At 45.1% G+C, this 16,331-nt stretch overlaps 1 protein-coding gene and 1 long non-coding RNA gene across 4 annotated transcripts in view; one reads left to right on the forward strand and one right to left on the reverse strand.

The window, feature by feature from the left end:
* The window catches only part of LOC135897789 (cytosolic endo-beta-N-acetylglucosaminidase-like), a 435,797-nt gene that overhangs the window by 344,113 nt on the left and 75,353 nt on the right, over positions 1-16,331 (forward strand). The window lies entirely within an intron of this gene.
* On the reverse strand, positions 8,920-15,956 carry LOC135897808 (uncharacterized). Its single transcript, XR_010563158.2, has 3 exons — positions 15,736-15,956; positions 14,539-14,631; positions 8,920-9,039 (listed from the first exon to the last, which is right to left on the reverse strand). It is a non-coding gene; the product is annotated as an uncharacterized lncRNA (long non-coding RNA).

Consider the following 16,331-nt stretch of genomic DNA (forward strand, 5'->3'; position numbering starts at 1 on the left):
TGCTGCCTCGCAGGCGTGCTGCACAATTGCCCGTTGGGCTGCGAGCTCGCTGCTGGTGAGCAGACCCTCCCATTGTTCCGCACTTGGGTTATTTACTTTATGGAATGCGAAATTACGCTTGCATTCCCACGTGATGTGATATAACGTGGGAGTTGTTCCGCACCACGGACATGTATCCCTGTACTGGGTAGGGAACATTTTGTGTAATGTGTGCAGGTTGAAGAACGTACCTGCTTGCAGTCTTCGCCAGCTTACTGCCTCATGTTGTGTGAGTGATGTGTGGGGTGGGGGGTATTTAAGTCTCCTTCCTCTGTAATGGTTAAGTATTTCTGCATACGTCGGCTCCACCGTTAAGGGGGCCTCTAGGGTTTCCGACTGCCCTGCTCGGTGCGTGAGTTCGCGAACTAGGCGGTCCACCCTTGAGTTGCCCTCTATACCGGTGTGTGCCGGTATCCAGAAGACCTATGTTTTATCTTTTTGTTAGGAGGCTCTGTTTTGAGGAGGATTCTCAGTGCTTCCTTACTGACTCTGCCTTGTGTGTAGTTCCTGCATGTTGCTTTGGAGTCCGTTAGAATTATCAGAGATTTGTTCCTGCGGTAACCTTCAGCCGCCGCTAAAACTACGGCGACTTCCTCCCCCTCCGTTACAGTGCAGTTTCTCAGGGTCGCGCAGCTAATTGGTTCTCCCGTGTGGTTTACCACTGCTGCCGCGACTCTAAACATTCTAGTGTTGCGGTCCCATGGGTATACGGCCGCGTCTGTGTATACGGTGTTTTCTAGTGCGGCTAGGTTTCGTTCCACGAAATCTGCTCGTGCCTGCCTTCTGGCGGCGTGGAGATTCGGGTCCATGTTTCTCGGTAGGGGGCTAACCTCCAGTGTCTGGCGAACGCTGTCTGGGATGCTGGCAGCCCGATCCTCTATTCCGCCTGTGTTATGCCCTATTCTTTTTAGGAGCTTGCGGCCGGTGGCAGTCTGCTGGAGCGTGGCGATCTGTGCAACGAGCTGCGCTTCCGCGAGTTCTTCGAAGGTGTTGCGCAGGCCCATCTGTAACAGTTTATCGTTGGGCGTGTTTCTAGGCAGATGTAGCGCCGTCTTATACGCTTTCCTTAGTAGCGTTTCCGTCTGTTCTTTTTCGTGGTTGGTCATGTTGTGGTACGGGAGCGAGTACGTGACTCTGCTGACCACTAGGCTTCTGACCAGCTTGATTGTGTCTTCTTCTCTCATTCCGCTTCTTCTTTGAGACACCCTCGTTATCATTCGGCTTACTTGTTCTGTCGATTTTTGTGGAAATATTTCACTGTTCTTTCATATATTGTATAACTGCAATGTTTTATGGCCACTATATAAATGTAATTTATATGGCGCTTGATGTGTTACCCCATGCAGCCATATTGTACCTAAGGGGGTGAAGTTACCTCAAGCTGCGTCTGTGCGGCTTTTTTCGCTCATCCACCTCCACTTACCACTCCTCTATACATGTGTGTGTGTAAATGGAAATTAATAAATCAAATCAAATTAAACTCACTTGAGAAATTTACTGGTGCTTGCTGCTTGAGGAATATACATGACGAATCTGTTTGGCGAACTGACATAGGCTGCTGGGCTCAATTTTTTTAGTGAAGTATGCCTGATGGACCGCATAGCTGCAGCCAGAAAGAAGTCGAAGCGTCAATGATTAGTAGTATGGGACATATTGAAGATATCGAAATTCCCCCGGTGGAGGGTCAGAAATCAAGTGAAAGTATATGCAAGGCTTGTGGTGCTTTCTTTATGAATGTTTGCGATTGGATTGGAGCAAACTTAATTTAGCCTGCAAGGTGCTCTTTTATGTACCGACGAAGCAAATAGTTATCCGTTTGTGTAATTAAATAACGCTGGTTCGAGACATGGTGAGACAGAAGGTGCTTGAATTTTCCTTTTGTATACAGGCAATCTAAGCTGCGGTGTAGTAGCTCGAGAATACTTTAACCATTCCAGTTGGTGCTGTAAAAAATGCTTTATGCTTTTAATTCGAAGTTGTAGTGAACTGATGGGTTTCGCGAACATAGCGTGCCTCGCCATACGGACAGTCGATTGCTACCGTTACGTGATCAGGGGTGTGCCATATTGACACGTGTACTTGTCTTTATCGGGCGACAAGTTTTGCCGCCGAACAAATGTTATCGCACAGCGCGGGACGCGCCTGCATGTATCCGAAGTTTCTGGAAAGTTATCGATGCTTCTACCCGCTGTCTGTTGTCGCCGAACGTTGTGTTATCTGATTTCATCGCTTGACACGAATGGTGTAGAACATTTTAGAAGGCATGCGGGTCCCAACGTTTAATCTGGAACATTCGATGATTGCTGTATAAAAGCCGACGCGCTTGACCCGCTGATCAGATTTTCGACGATCGCCGACTGTGTTCGCCGCTTTCGTTGTGCTATAAGTGTAGCCTGTTTTGTGGGCACAGGTTCGCCCAATAAAAGCTAGTTTTGTATTCCACCGTACTGCTTCTTTCTTCGCCGTCACTACCACGTGACAATATTGTCGATAAAGGCTACTGATCGGCCACAATGAAACATTTCATCACTTTCAATTGAGTGGCTCTCGGTCTTAACAACGAAACTTTTATCTCAGGTGATTGCTACTATGGTGTTTGTGAATTAACTATGTAAACACTCTACATGACGCGCCGTCGTGTTAGCAGCCATGAGCAATTAATGTTATGGAGGCCTGTTTCAGAGGGGGATGAAAGTAGCAGCAAACTTTTTCATAAGAAATAACATAACTATTTTTTACGCATTAATGAATGGGCATATTTGAATAGAACAACACACCAGAGTAATAGGAATCATGATGACAGCTTCGCTGGGCAGTGTCTTTCTAACATCGGATAACATGTTGACGCCAATTACCAAATTTTTCTTCCACGCAAAACGCAATGACTCTCATAGCTAAATACTAAAGGAATGTTAAGTGTTTAGCGAAGCATCATACACAACTTCGCGCGTTGAATTTGCAGATATTCTTTTTTTAGTCAATATTTACCGATGGACACGGCGCATATATGCATTGCAAAACCTAGTAGTACCCTTTAACGCTACTTAGCTTGCGATATCCAAGCCGCAAAGTTTCTCGACTCACACGCTTTTGAAGAAGAAACTGTGGTTAAGGTATGACAGCTGAAATAAGCCGACGTATTCTTCAATACGTACGGCTCGAGCAACCCATACCCCAAGCATACACGAAGGGAACGAGCGCGCGCGGCAGCCGAGTGAGCCGGAGCGAGCGGTGTCCTGGCCGTGACGTCACTCGCGAGAGGGCGCCACTCCTAATTCTCGCCGCTAATAGTCGGGCGCACCGGCGCAGCTAACGTAACCGGCGGCTTCCAACGCGCCCCGACGGGCCCGGCGCCGATATGGCTCCTGAGTCATTCGCGCGTCGAAGTCGGAGGAACTCTCGCACCACAATGCATTGCGCGCGAAGAAAAAGGCGCCAACACAACTCCGCAGACGGCTTTTGCGGACGGCGCGCGACTTGGCGAACTTTCTGCGCATGCTCCGAAGATAGCAGCCTACGGCGCGCGCATTGAAGCATAGAGGGGATGGCATCTCGGCTGGCGCAGCGCAACCGACGTAGCGTGACTGACCGCGAACGACGCTCGCTCGCGCGCCGATAACGTCAGACTATAAACGGGCCTTTAGAAACAGCTCGTTTCTAAGGCAACACCGCGTTCACTAGAGGCGCTTTTGTACCGCTTCAAAGCAACGAACTCGTGGCTCAGTCGAGACGACTTCCGGCCACTGAGCGTGACGGACGTGTGCTTCATGGGCTCACAAGGAGCGGCTTTAGCGACCCAGCCGGGTCGCGGTATCAGGAGTACTGAAATGCCTGCCCAGGATTATGAAATGGTTGTCCCGCACCTGCCATGAGGTTCGAGTGTTTTGAACACAGTATTTTTGCATGGTGATGTCACCGCCAGGCCATATAGCGTCGAGCATTTTCGCGACGCTTTAGCGCGTCTGTCATTGCTGCCGGATGTGGTTGCCCTTGGGGCATATCAGATGAACCTCCTGTGGGCCGTTACTTTCAACAGCGAAGGAGCGAAGGCAAGGATTCTGCAGGCCGAAGCTTTCAGTGTGAAAGACCACCGCTGCGTGGTTATTGACCCGACTAACCGAGGCGTCAGGCTGAAGCTGTTTTGGCTGCTCCATGGTGTGCAAGACGACGACATGCGAGTGGCATTAGCAGCGTTCGGAAAAGTGACCGAAATAACCCGCGATAAATGGAATGTTAAAGGCTGCATCGACAAGACTTCAACAACACGTTCGGTTACACTGAAACTGAAGGTGGGTGTTACCATCGAGGACTTGCCCCATCAGTTGCGTGTTGGTGAGGACGTTGCTCTCGTCCATGTTCCTGGTAGGGCTCCGCTCTGCCTTCGGTGCCGTGGAGAAGGACATATACGCCGTGAGTGTCGGGTGCCACGCTGCGGGCTATGCCGGCGTTTCGGCCACGATGAGACCCAGTGCGTGCGTAGCTACGCTAATGTTACGGGCCAGGCACGAAGTGATGAAGCGGTCGAACACATCATGGATGAAGCAGACGCGGTCGAAGCAACCCGCGGAAGTGGGGGAGATGATGCTACCAAGGAGTCAACATCCAAGGAAACCGCACCCCTTGCAGATGCCAACCAAGCCGGTAAGGACAAAACCCAGCCGGCCGTCGCATCAAAGCCAGCGTTTCTTCCGGAAAAAGCGCATAGCGTGACTGCTGTAAGCCTGGTTACGACTGGGCAGCAGGGCGACAACCAGGAATACGCCGATACCGAGATGCCCGCAGCGTCAGGTGTACCAGTGAAGTGGGCTCACGAGGATTCGGATTATCAGGAATCGAGATTGGTCGGTGAACGCGGCGAGGAGCCTCCGCCGAAGGCACCTTCAACGCGCCGCGGACCGTTCAAGCCCAAACCGAAATTGCCACCGGAACGCAGTACTGCGTCTGCTCTCCCTCCGCCTTAGCGGAGGCTTCTTTTGCCACAACGGTTGAAGCCCGGTCTTTTCTCTTTTGATCGGGTCAGTACTAAGCTCAAACGCCTTAATGGATATGGATTCACCCTGTTTGATGTGTGAGTAGACTGAACGGCGCCTCCATTTTCCTTAGATGGCTACCAACCTCACGTCCAGCCTACGTGTTGCTACGCTTAATGTAAGGGGCCTGTCGGCGCGTAGAAGGCAACTGCAACTGAACCGCCTTCTGCTCGAAAACGAAATAGATTTGCTCGCGGTTCAGGAAACTAAAATTGAAGACGGAGAACAAACAGACAGAATGGTAGCGGTCTATCGTAGCAGATACAGCGTTTGCGTATGTCAGGCTGTTGGAAGAGCGGGTGGATGCGTTATTTTTTTAAGAAATGGTATTGGGGCTGTTGACACTGTGTTCTCGTGTGAAAGTGGGCGTCTGGTAACGTGTGATTTTGAATCAGATGGCGTGGCTTGGAGAGCTGTGTGTGTATACGCTCCGAATGCAATTGCTGAAAGGGAGAGTTTCTTCCGACAGGTGAAGCCTGTCCTGCTTACTGAAAGGCGGGTGATCTTGCTTGGTGATTTCAATTGCGTCTGTAGACCAGAGGATAGGACAACAAACCGTTCCTTTCGAGATCGGAGCACCGAGTTACTTTCCGAAATTGTAGGTGAGCATGACCTTGAAGATGTAGGCTTGATATCAACGCATCAAGGCCAGGCAATGTACACTCACTTTAAGGGAGGCAGTCATGCTAGATTGGACCATATATATGTTCCTGTCAATGTTCGCTGTTATGTTCTGACTACCAGACGATTTATGTCTCTTTTAGTGATCACTGCCTAGTCATGGCTACAATCGGTACGAAGAGAATAGCTGCGAAATTTAATTGGGACTTGTGGAAGTTTAATGATAAATTACTGGAAGATGAAGAGTACGTGACTAAAGTCAAGGATTACATAGCGAACATGCTGCGAAGTAACTCCGGAAGTTTTATGCAAGTATGGGAGCAGTTCAAATGTGATATTAAAATAGCCGCTATTGATAGATCATGTGCGCTACGGCGAAAAGAAAAACGAGTTAAAGAGCTGCATAGTGCCCTAGATTTTATGCTAAGTACGGAGTGCTACGAGCCGGGATTGTTCACAAAATAAATTAAAGAGACTAAAACTAAGCTCGAGGCAATAGACGAAGAAATGTACCGTGGCGCAGTGATAAGGGCGCGTAACGAGAAACTGTGGTCCGGAGAGACGCCTACCAAACGCGCACTCAGTGATGAAAAAAGGCACGCTCTGTCGAAAGAGATAACGGAAATATGCTATCAAAACGAAATCACAAATCGAAGAGACATAATCAAGCAGGCATTCGTCGAACATTACACAGATATATTCAGCCTTAATACTCCGAAGACTGACTACTTCAGAACAGAATTCCTATCGCTGATGCCGAGATTAGAGGATGACCTTGTGCACGCTCTAGAAGCCAGTATTACGGCTGAGGAAATTGAATCAGCGATTCTGGAGCTTAGTTCAAACAAGTTGCCTGGGCCAGACGGTCTCGGTGCATCTCTATATAAAGCCTTTAGAACAGAAATGGCAGTTGCACCTGAAAGGCTGATTAGCGAATTCTAGGAAATGAAAACAAGTCCTCCATCCTTCCGAGCGTCCCACGTACTAGTACTAATTCCTAAAACGAATGATCCGATTAAGTTGCAGTCTTTTGAATCATACCGTCCCATCAGTCTAACAAACGTGGACTATAAGATATTCATGAAGATTTTCGCTCGACGCCTTCAAAGTGTTATTAAGTCCCTTGTAGGGCCACATCAGACATGCGGCATAAAAGGCAGGTCAATCTTTACCAATGTTCACGCAGCTAGAACTGTCCTTGTATGTTGTGACGGAATGTATGGGCGCGTGGCCATGTTGCAATTAGATCTCCACAAGGCGTTCGATAAAGTCGTACACGAAGTTCTGTTCTCGATCCTAGACCATATCAATGTTAGAACTGTTATTACAGAAGGTGTTAGAATGATGTACAATGGTTGTATAACGAAGCTGATAATTAATAGGCAGTTAAGTGATGGCATTCCTGTGCAGTCGTCTGTGAGACAAGGCTGCCCTTTATCCCCGCTGCTTTTCGCTCTCTACCTTGAGCCCTTTTGTTTGCGGCTCCTGAAGAGCCCAAACATTCGGGGTTACACTTTTCATAAAACTGAAGTTCGAGTTTTAGCATATGCTGATGATGTAGCAGTGTTTTGTACGGGCCATGACAGTGTTAAAGCAGTTGTACAAGAGGCTGTAAAATTTTGTACTGCAAGTGGAAGTGCTATTAACTGGAACAAGTGTCTTGGTTTTTGGCACGGGAATTGGCAATACAAGGCTGAAACTTTTTGTAACATGCAATGGGCGGTAACTCCAGGCACCTACCTAGGTGTCCCCCTCGAACATCATCGAGATAGCAAAGAATATTGGGACAATGAAGTAGTGCGAATGAAAGCCCAGACCGGCAAATGGAGAGGGCATAATTTTCAATATTTGCAAGAGCCACCGTGTGTAATTTGTTTTTAGTCGCGAAAATCTTTTATGTGATGCAAGCGTTATGTCTGCCGAGGATATCTGTGCAAAAGCTGCATAGAGTATTTGCGATGTTTATTTGGGCCTCAACATGGGAACGTACAAGTCGTAGTAATCTGTTCCATAGAGTGTTGAATGGGGGGTTGGGTTTGTCAGATTTGTTCCTCAAACAGATTGTAAGCAGGTTTCTTTTTTTGCGTGATCAAAAGGATGCTTTTCTGAGAACAATGATTCAAGCTAGATTGCGCGATTCATTGCTTGATTATGTAGTGTCGTCCATGTATACGGGGCCAATGCCTTTAAGTGCCTTTTTGCGTGAAGTAGTCGCGTCTTTCCGAATACTAAAAGCAAGATTTGCTAGTGAATATCTGGCTGTTGTTACTAGTAAGAAGTTGTACAAAGATCTCGTTGATGTATTCTTGCCTGTACCGTTGTATCGTACAATATTTGTTTTAGGTTCAGAACGAGATGTTCTTAAGAGAGTTAAACGAATGCCGGTAAGAGCTTCTGTTAAGTCTTTTTTCAACTACATACAGGCACTCTCCCAGTGAAACCGTGGCTGCAAAGCAAAGGCATTTTTGTACCTTGGTCTGAGAATTGCTTTATATGCAGAAAACCAGAGACGATTGAGCATATCTTTTTGGACTGTCATGACGCAGTGTCCTTGTGGGATGTTCTAAAACGTAGCCTTAAAAAGGAATTGCCGTTAAGTGCTTTCGGGATACGCTTCCTGCCATGTGCGGAACCATAGGGAGTGCACACTGTAAAATAATTTACACCCCTAAGGGTTTTTTTCGGTGTCTATAACTAACCCCCTAGCACCCTTGAAAAAGCTGGGTTTTATAGGGAATTACACCCTTATGATGGTTATTCTATATTCCAATAACACCCTATCCCTTGAGGGTGTTTTGAACAACATATTACCCTTCGACCAACGGGGTGTAAGGGTGTGATCAGGAATATATTACCCCTTCACCTATCGGGTGTAATGAGCAATATAATACCCCTTGAAGTATGGCATGTGGAAGTGGGTACATATGCACCTCATTGTTTGTTTTGTAAGTCTACAGTCAGGCTGTCACACAGAAATGTTATGTATGGTGTGCATACAATAGGTAATGTGTTTCCAAACGCACGGCATAGCAACTTTGAGAGAAAACACATAATCATGTGTGAGTGTTCTACGTGAAATGGTCCCATTTACCAAAGACACAGAGTGACTGCATGGAGGGTCATTTATTCTAGCCTCCTGTACAATATTTAGAGCTTGCACTATGCCTTGTATGTGGTAACAAGTCTTGCGGTCGTTCTACATTGAAGAAGTCTCATTCAAACCAAAGTTCCAGGGCACAGGCGAGGATTATGATGCCTTTGTGTAGCTCCATTCCAATGTCCTAAGGCGAGCCATCATAGATGAAGCCATTTCTTCATTGATCGCTGTAGCCATCTGCTTCTTTTCTACCTGCAAAATTATTTGTTGCATTTAATGTCAGGAAAAGTACACGAAACATGACAAGCTGCGCTTCCCTGCATCATTCACTTTAATATTCAAGATCACATGAATAGCAGGTTAAAGAAAACAAGCACAGATAGTGCTTACTTCCAAGAAATCGTAATTTCGGAAGAATAAGGCATTTAATCTGCCACATCATGAATGTAGGAGAGACAGGCTACACAATTATATGAGGGCAATTCAGAAATTATTGCCTCCAAGCCCACTACTTTGCCAATATTACAGAAAACATTTTGAACTCTTTATCATTGATGCACTTATGTTTAAGCCATCGAATGGCACTTGCCTCGCCTTCCTATTTCTTCTCGTTCCAGAGTAATCGAGCCATTCATGGCATCCAGTGGCGACGTCCAGTTGAAACAACAGGCTGTAATTGAATTTCTGACTGTGGAAGGTTATGTGCATATCAACATTCATGGCCATCTGACTGCAGTTTACAGGAATGCCGCCTGTGTTGACGTCAGCACTTTGCGGAGGTGGGCAAGGACTGTGAAAGACCAAAATCCTGCTTCATCAAATCTCCCGGATCAGCACCGAAATGGACGGCCCACGATGGCTTCTGATGAGGGTCATGAACATCAGGCAGATGAGTTGACTCGAGGCAATCGCAGGATCAAGCAACACCAGATTGTAACAACACTCGCCATTTCCATTGGCTCAGTGAACCACATCATTAAAGACCTGCGTTACAAGAAGACTTGCACTTGTTCGGTGTCACGGTAACTGACGACTGACATGAAAAAGTCGAAGCATAGCCAACAAGTTCAATTCTTCTTGTAACCCAGAGGTCTTTAATTATGTGGTTCACTGAACCAATGGAAATAGGGAGTGTTGTAGCAATCTGGTGTTGCTTGATCCTGCGATTGACCCGATTCAACTTGTCTGCCTGATGTTGATGATCCTCATAAGAAGCCGTTGTGGGCCGTGCAGTTCGGTGCTGATCCTGGACATTTGATGCGGCTGGATTTTGATGTTTCTCAGTACTTGCCCACCTACGCACAATGCTGACTTCAACACAGGCATCCCCGTAAACTGCTTTCAGATGGCAATGAATGTTGAAGGGCGCAGAGCCTTCCGCAGTGAGAAATTCAATTACAGCCCACTGTTTCAACCGGACATCACCACTGGATGCCATGCATTGCTCGATTACTTTGGAACGCAAAGAGATAGGAAGATGGGGCAAGTGACATTCTATAGCTTAAACATCAGTGCATGAATGATAAAGAGCCAAAACGTTTGCAGTACTACTGGTAAAGTAGTGGGTTTGGAGGCATTACTTTCTTAACCGCCCTCATATTACAGCAATAACGCTGGGCAGTTTGTTTTCGTGTGTGACATCTGACCCCAAACTAGAATTTAGTGATCTTAGGCTTCTAAATTCGCCTCACTGGTGTCCTCTTGATCACTTAATTGTCATCGTAGTTGCTCTGCAAATGTTTATCAAGCATGGTCCCTCTAAAATATTTGACACAATTATTTGTAATATATTCCACGAAAATTTTAAAATGTTAGTTGAGAGCATTACTTGTTTCGTTTTCCTGTTGTTCTCTTTATACTAAACATCACTAGGCTGACCTTTATTTTTTTCTTAATCTCTGACTTACACAGTGGCTGGTAACAACCCCTCTGTCAGAACTATTTGGCATCTCTACTACAAAGAAGCCCTACCTACACCTTCTGACATCATCTTAGCCATCTCCACTAAGCAAGCACATAATCCTGCTGGTATTTTTATTACAGAGGGTTTCACTAAAGATCTTCCAAGCAAGAGCACTTTAGCATTTGATCATTTAAATGCTTTTAACTGAAACAACACAGTGAATCCATCATGCTTAACAGAAGTTTAGCTATTTTAACCAAAGCACAGTTAAAGCCTTTCATATATGAAGTTTGTGATCTGCTTTCACTTGATCTTGCTGGTTATATGATTGTGAGTTACACTGAGATCAAACATTCTAACGGCCAACATCTTTCACCTGTGAAGCGCAGAAAACTTTAGTGCACTTGTCAGTGTTGTTACGGCATTCTTATATGTGATGATTAGGCTGCTGGCTGTTTAGCACTGTAGTAGGATTGTACAGGGTGATCATTTTTAAGTTTTATGGAATTTTAAAAAATGTCCTGCGGCAGATGGCATAATTCTTGTCCTTGAGCTACATTATTTGAAGAGGTGGACATCACTAGCATGAGAAATCGAAACACATGCTCAACTAAATAAAAAAATCACTAATTAACTTCGTAACTAATTATATTACTGCACGTATTGCAATTTATGAATTGTAGCCAGTGAGCTTGGAAAACGTATGCATGTGAACTTCCAGGATGACACCAGTTTAGGAATATTTCCCTAATAAGGACCAATACACAAGGGTGTTCCCGTTACTTTTGTGCATCAGTGCATAAAAGCACATTTTGTTAAAAAAGTAAGTGGAACAACAGTGCATTTTTACAGCAAGTTTGATGGTGCATATCTCCAAACTGACGCCATTCTGGAAATAAATTCTAAGTAGATACACCTTGTAATCTCACTGGCTATGATTCGTAAATTACAATATGTGCCCCAGATATATGGTGGCACTGGCAAACACTCCCAGGGTTCTACTAGGAAACATAAATACCCAAGAAAGTGATGGGGAAACGGCGCCGGCAGTAGCTCAATTGGTAAAGCATCTAAAGCGTAATGCGAAGACATGGGTTCGTTCCCCACCTGCGGCAGGTTGTTTTTTCATCCACTTTCATTTCCAATAATTCATCATTTCTTTATTTCATTTGTTAATCACAAGTAATTTACCCTAACTTGTCCTTGGTGTCAGTGTTTGCTGGCTTCTTAGGATATGATTAATAAACATCGGTTTCCTCGTTTAAGCCGCTTTCTTTTCGTTTATATTAGCTATAATGCAATTCATTCGAAAGATAATACAATTTTCTAATTAGTTTAATATGTTTCGATTTCTCGTGCAAGATATATCTGCCTGTTTGAATATTCCTGCTCAATGACTAGAATTATGCTATATGCAACAGGGCTATATTTAAAAATTCCACAAAACTGAAAATAATCACCCTGTATAAAAAGAGTGTGAATTTAAAAACAAGCTTCAGTGAACCCTATTGAATCAGCAAATGGCCAGTGTAACTAGTCTGATCATCCTGGAAATCTTTTGTAGCTTATAAGCATAGTGCATTTCAATTCCACATTTAGGAGTGCGAATTTTTCGTGAAGTCAGCTTTTTCTTTGTAACAGCTAGCATCCCTGCCAGTTTGCTTAAACATAATGTTGCATGACTTCAACAGTACTGCACAATCAGACCTTTCCTGCTCACAGTGTCTAGTGATGTGTCTTTAGCAGATGAGATAATTAATGTTCATGCAGATAAACATCAGAAAACATTGCAACAACTGCCAAGAAAATGCAATCATGCGTTTTGTTTACAAAAGAGCATGTGCTCTATTTTCTGCCAAGTTTGTTCTCCATGTCAGGCTAGCACGGAACTTGCACAAGAGGCACCTTTTGCATCCATGAAGATATTTTATGAAACAGTTATTTGTACAAAGATAGAAAAGGCACCAATTTTGAATTTATCACATTTGGTTTAGAGTACCATAGTTTAAATGGCTCAACTAGTACAGGTACCCAAACGGGCTAGTTGGTATAGGTCGATGACGTTAGACAATGTGAACTCGACAAAGGATGGAGAAAGAGGCGATAGCATTTGTTCCATTTCTCGCCACTTTTGACGTCCCTTGTACAAGTCTGCGCTGTCGAACATCATGGATCAACTAGTACAGTCTGAAAAAAATATGTCACGAAAGAAAACTTGGCTTTCAACCTCGACAATTCTGCCTGTTAGGTATTATGGTTTCTTTAGAACTTATTTCTTTATACAAAGTCAGACCCATCAAGTAAAGCTTGCTGAGAAAGAAATGAAGAACAGCATCAACACCTCTCAAGGCACATGCATCAAAGGAGTCAGAGCATCATACACATTGCCTTTAAGTGCAAGAGTATTCTCTTTCTCAGGCAAACTGCATTTCTAGTTTCTTAAAGCCTATATATTTATTTGCCGCAGCTATGGGAAGATCACAAGGTGGAAAAGATGTGTTGGTGCAATTTCAACTATTATGTACAACAAAAGGTAATGCACAGGAAGTCTCACTGCTCCTCTGTATAATGACATTCAGTTTCATTTGTCATGTCCACTCCTATCCTGATGGCAGCAGAAACAGGAAGACAGGAGCGCGGTTCAGAAAGCAGACGAAGGAGCTGATATCCTAGCTGACATAAAGAGTGAAGAAGGGAGCTGGTCAGGCCATGTAGTGCAGACTTGAGACATCATTAACTAGCGCAAGAAAGACAACGGACGACAGCTAGAAGCACACAGGACAGAACTCTAGGCTTGAACTGAAATTTTGGCTACACAGAAACATAGGATTCAGGGGATGCGACCTCGACGCATGGAAGCAACATTTATCTTTCCTTTTCCCTGCCTGACACAGGAGGTATCGGAGCAAATCGATGAGCAGGTTCATTTCGAGATACGAACACTCTTTTTTGGCGAGAGCCAGGGAAGGGGTGCTTACACACCTATCACCCGCTTTTCGATGCAAAGTGCTTCGAATATTTTCATGTCGACCTGCATCTAGAGCCGCCTGGGCAGATGAGTGCTTTGAAACTGCTCAGTGCATGAGCACTTACAGCAATGATTGGCCAGATGGCCACCAGCCATGACAGCTGCCCTATCTTTGTTCCCCCAAGCGGTCGTTTAAACACCGACCTGTTTGGCTTGAGGAAACATAGGGCAGCTTTGTGTGCCTTGGTGGCTGGTGGCCACATGGCCAATCATCGCCATACGTGCTCATGCACCGAGCAGTTTCAAAGCAATCGTGTGCTCAGGCAGCTCCAGAAGCAGGTACATAGGGAAATATACGAACCACTTTGCATCAAAAAAGTGGGGAATAGGTGTGTAAGCACCTGTCTCTGGCTCTTACCAAGAATGTTCGTAAGTGAAATTAACCTGTTCATAAATTTGTTCTGATAGCTCCTGTGTTGTTTCTGTCCGTACACATTCTGTGCATTCCATGTTTCTGTGTAGCAAAATTTTCAGTTGAAGTCTAGAGTTCTTCCTTATGTGCTTATTGATGTTGTCTTTTTCACGCTAGTTATTGATGTCTCAAGTCTGCAATGAGCACCAGCTAGACAAAGTGCCTTCTTCAGCCATGTAATGCATAGGGCAGATAACCGGTGGCACATTCGAGTTACAGAATGGATGCCAAGAGAAGAGAAGGGTAGTCAAGGACGGTAGAAAAGTAGACTATGATGAAGTCGTAAAATTTTGCAGGCTTCACTTCGAATCGGCTAGCGCAAGTCAGGGGTGATTGGAGCTCACTGGGGGAGGTCTTCATCCTCCGGTGAAAAAAATATGTATGCCAATTGTGATGAAAAAAGTATACCTGTCGGATCAGACGTCTTCACTGTCTTTTCAGCAATGTGTAGGCCCAAGACAGCCAGTCGGTTCCCATGCAATTGCTTCATGCTGACTGTAACTGCATGGGCACAAGAAAACAACCCACCATTAATACCACCCGAGATTGACCACTCAATAAAAGAACCTCTCAAAACTGCAAATACAATTAAGCATTTACCAGCTTAATAAATACATATATAAAGGCCAAGAATAGTTACACTTTATAACTAGACATTAAAATAAGGTAGTGAAACGTACTATAACCGTAGGACGCTCAGTGCAATTCATTTCAGAAATACTGTTGACAACTGACAGGACGCCTTAGGCAGGGTTCAATCACACAACAAGAAAACAAATAGTAGTAGTAATAAGCACGCCTGCGTGAAACCAAGAAACGAGTTCAAGGTCGAGAAAAAAATTGATTAGGCTCGGTGTGCTTATTTATGCAAAAAGATAAATTTATAAACAAATATCGCAACCACGCGTTCATCCGCAACAGCACAAGAGCTTCTAGAACAAATGAGCACAACTTAAAGCGAAGGATAAGTACATAGCCGGGACGGTCGTGGTTCTTGCGTTTTGCATTAGCTCTAGTCATGAAAGCACAAGCATTGCAAGCTGCCTGCGCCATTACCTACCACGGGACCTCCGACAAAAAAAAAGAAACAATTGAGTGAAAGTACACAAGCGACATTTAATATGGTTGTCACACTGCATACTTTTGGCCGCGATCGATCCTGACTGGAATCGAATTTCTGGACGCGTTTGGCCTCGTTGCACAATCGGCGGACGGGAGCCAATCGCGGTCGAAAATTTCGATCCAGAACGCGCTCAATCGTGCTCGAAAGTGGCCGTGTGACACCGGTATAAGTCTGCGCCCATCTTTGGCAACAGAAAGAACCAATTAGTCAAACCAAAGTATTATTTACCTGCCTGCGCCGGATACTGACGCGTAGCAATACTTAATTCTCTACAACTTTAGTTGAGGACACGTGAACAATGAAACATTCATTCTTTTTCTTTTTTCCTTTTTCACATTCGGTGCCCATAGGCTACGCCTGGAGTACATATACTACACTCGCATCCAACACACCTTGTGCTGTCCTTTAAATAAATCACGCGAAGATTACTACCACAATGACGCACCATAAGAACGCGACGCTGAACGTGGCTACGTACGTACCTTTTATATGAGCAGTTCATGCGCCTTGCAAAAGGCCCTCGGTTTGAAGGCGGAGCGCTGTCACGATGTGTACTGCGGGCACGCCATTTCGATTACGTAGTGGATGGACGATGTTGACGATGGATTCCGCCGAAAAACAAAACGTCCACTTCATCACTGTTCAAGCCGAATGGAAGATGTTTTCTCCTTCGCCACGAATGACGGCCGTCGTAGGCATAGTAAACACACTGTCACAAAGAAACACCGATGTCGTAGGCCGCTGCTGCCCTTCTTTCTCACGCATAATCGTGTCGCCTTCACTCCGGACGCTCACTTCGCGTCGATGAGCACAAAAGTACGCGAGAACAACGAGGTGGTACAACCTAAACGCAGCAAAAAACAATCTAATTACTCACAACTTCAAGAATGTCACGGAGAACACACCATAACACACATGCACCCGCCGGCCCGCCGCGAGACGCAGGAAATGACCTAGCAGCGATAGCGGCGACACCCGTCGGGGGTAGTTATTTCAATTTCGGTTTCGTTTTCAAGACATAAAAACAAATATTCTTTTACACTACGTGTGTGTATTACTTTCAAAGCTATTTATTTTA

The sequence above is a fragment of the Dermacentor albipictus genome, chromosome 7, assembly GCF_038994185.2.
Source record: "Dermacentor albipictus isolate Rhodes 1998 colony chromosome 7, USDA_Dalb.pri_finalv2, whole genome shotgun sequence".
Lineage (NCBI taxonomy): Eukaryota > Metazoa > Arthropoda > Arachnida > Ixodida > Ixodidae > Dermacentor > Dermacentor albipictus.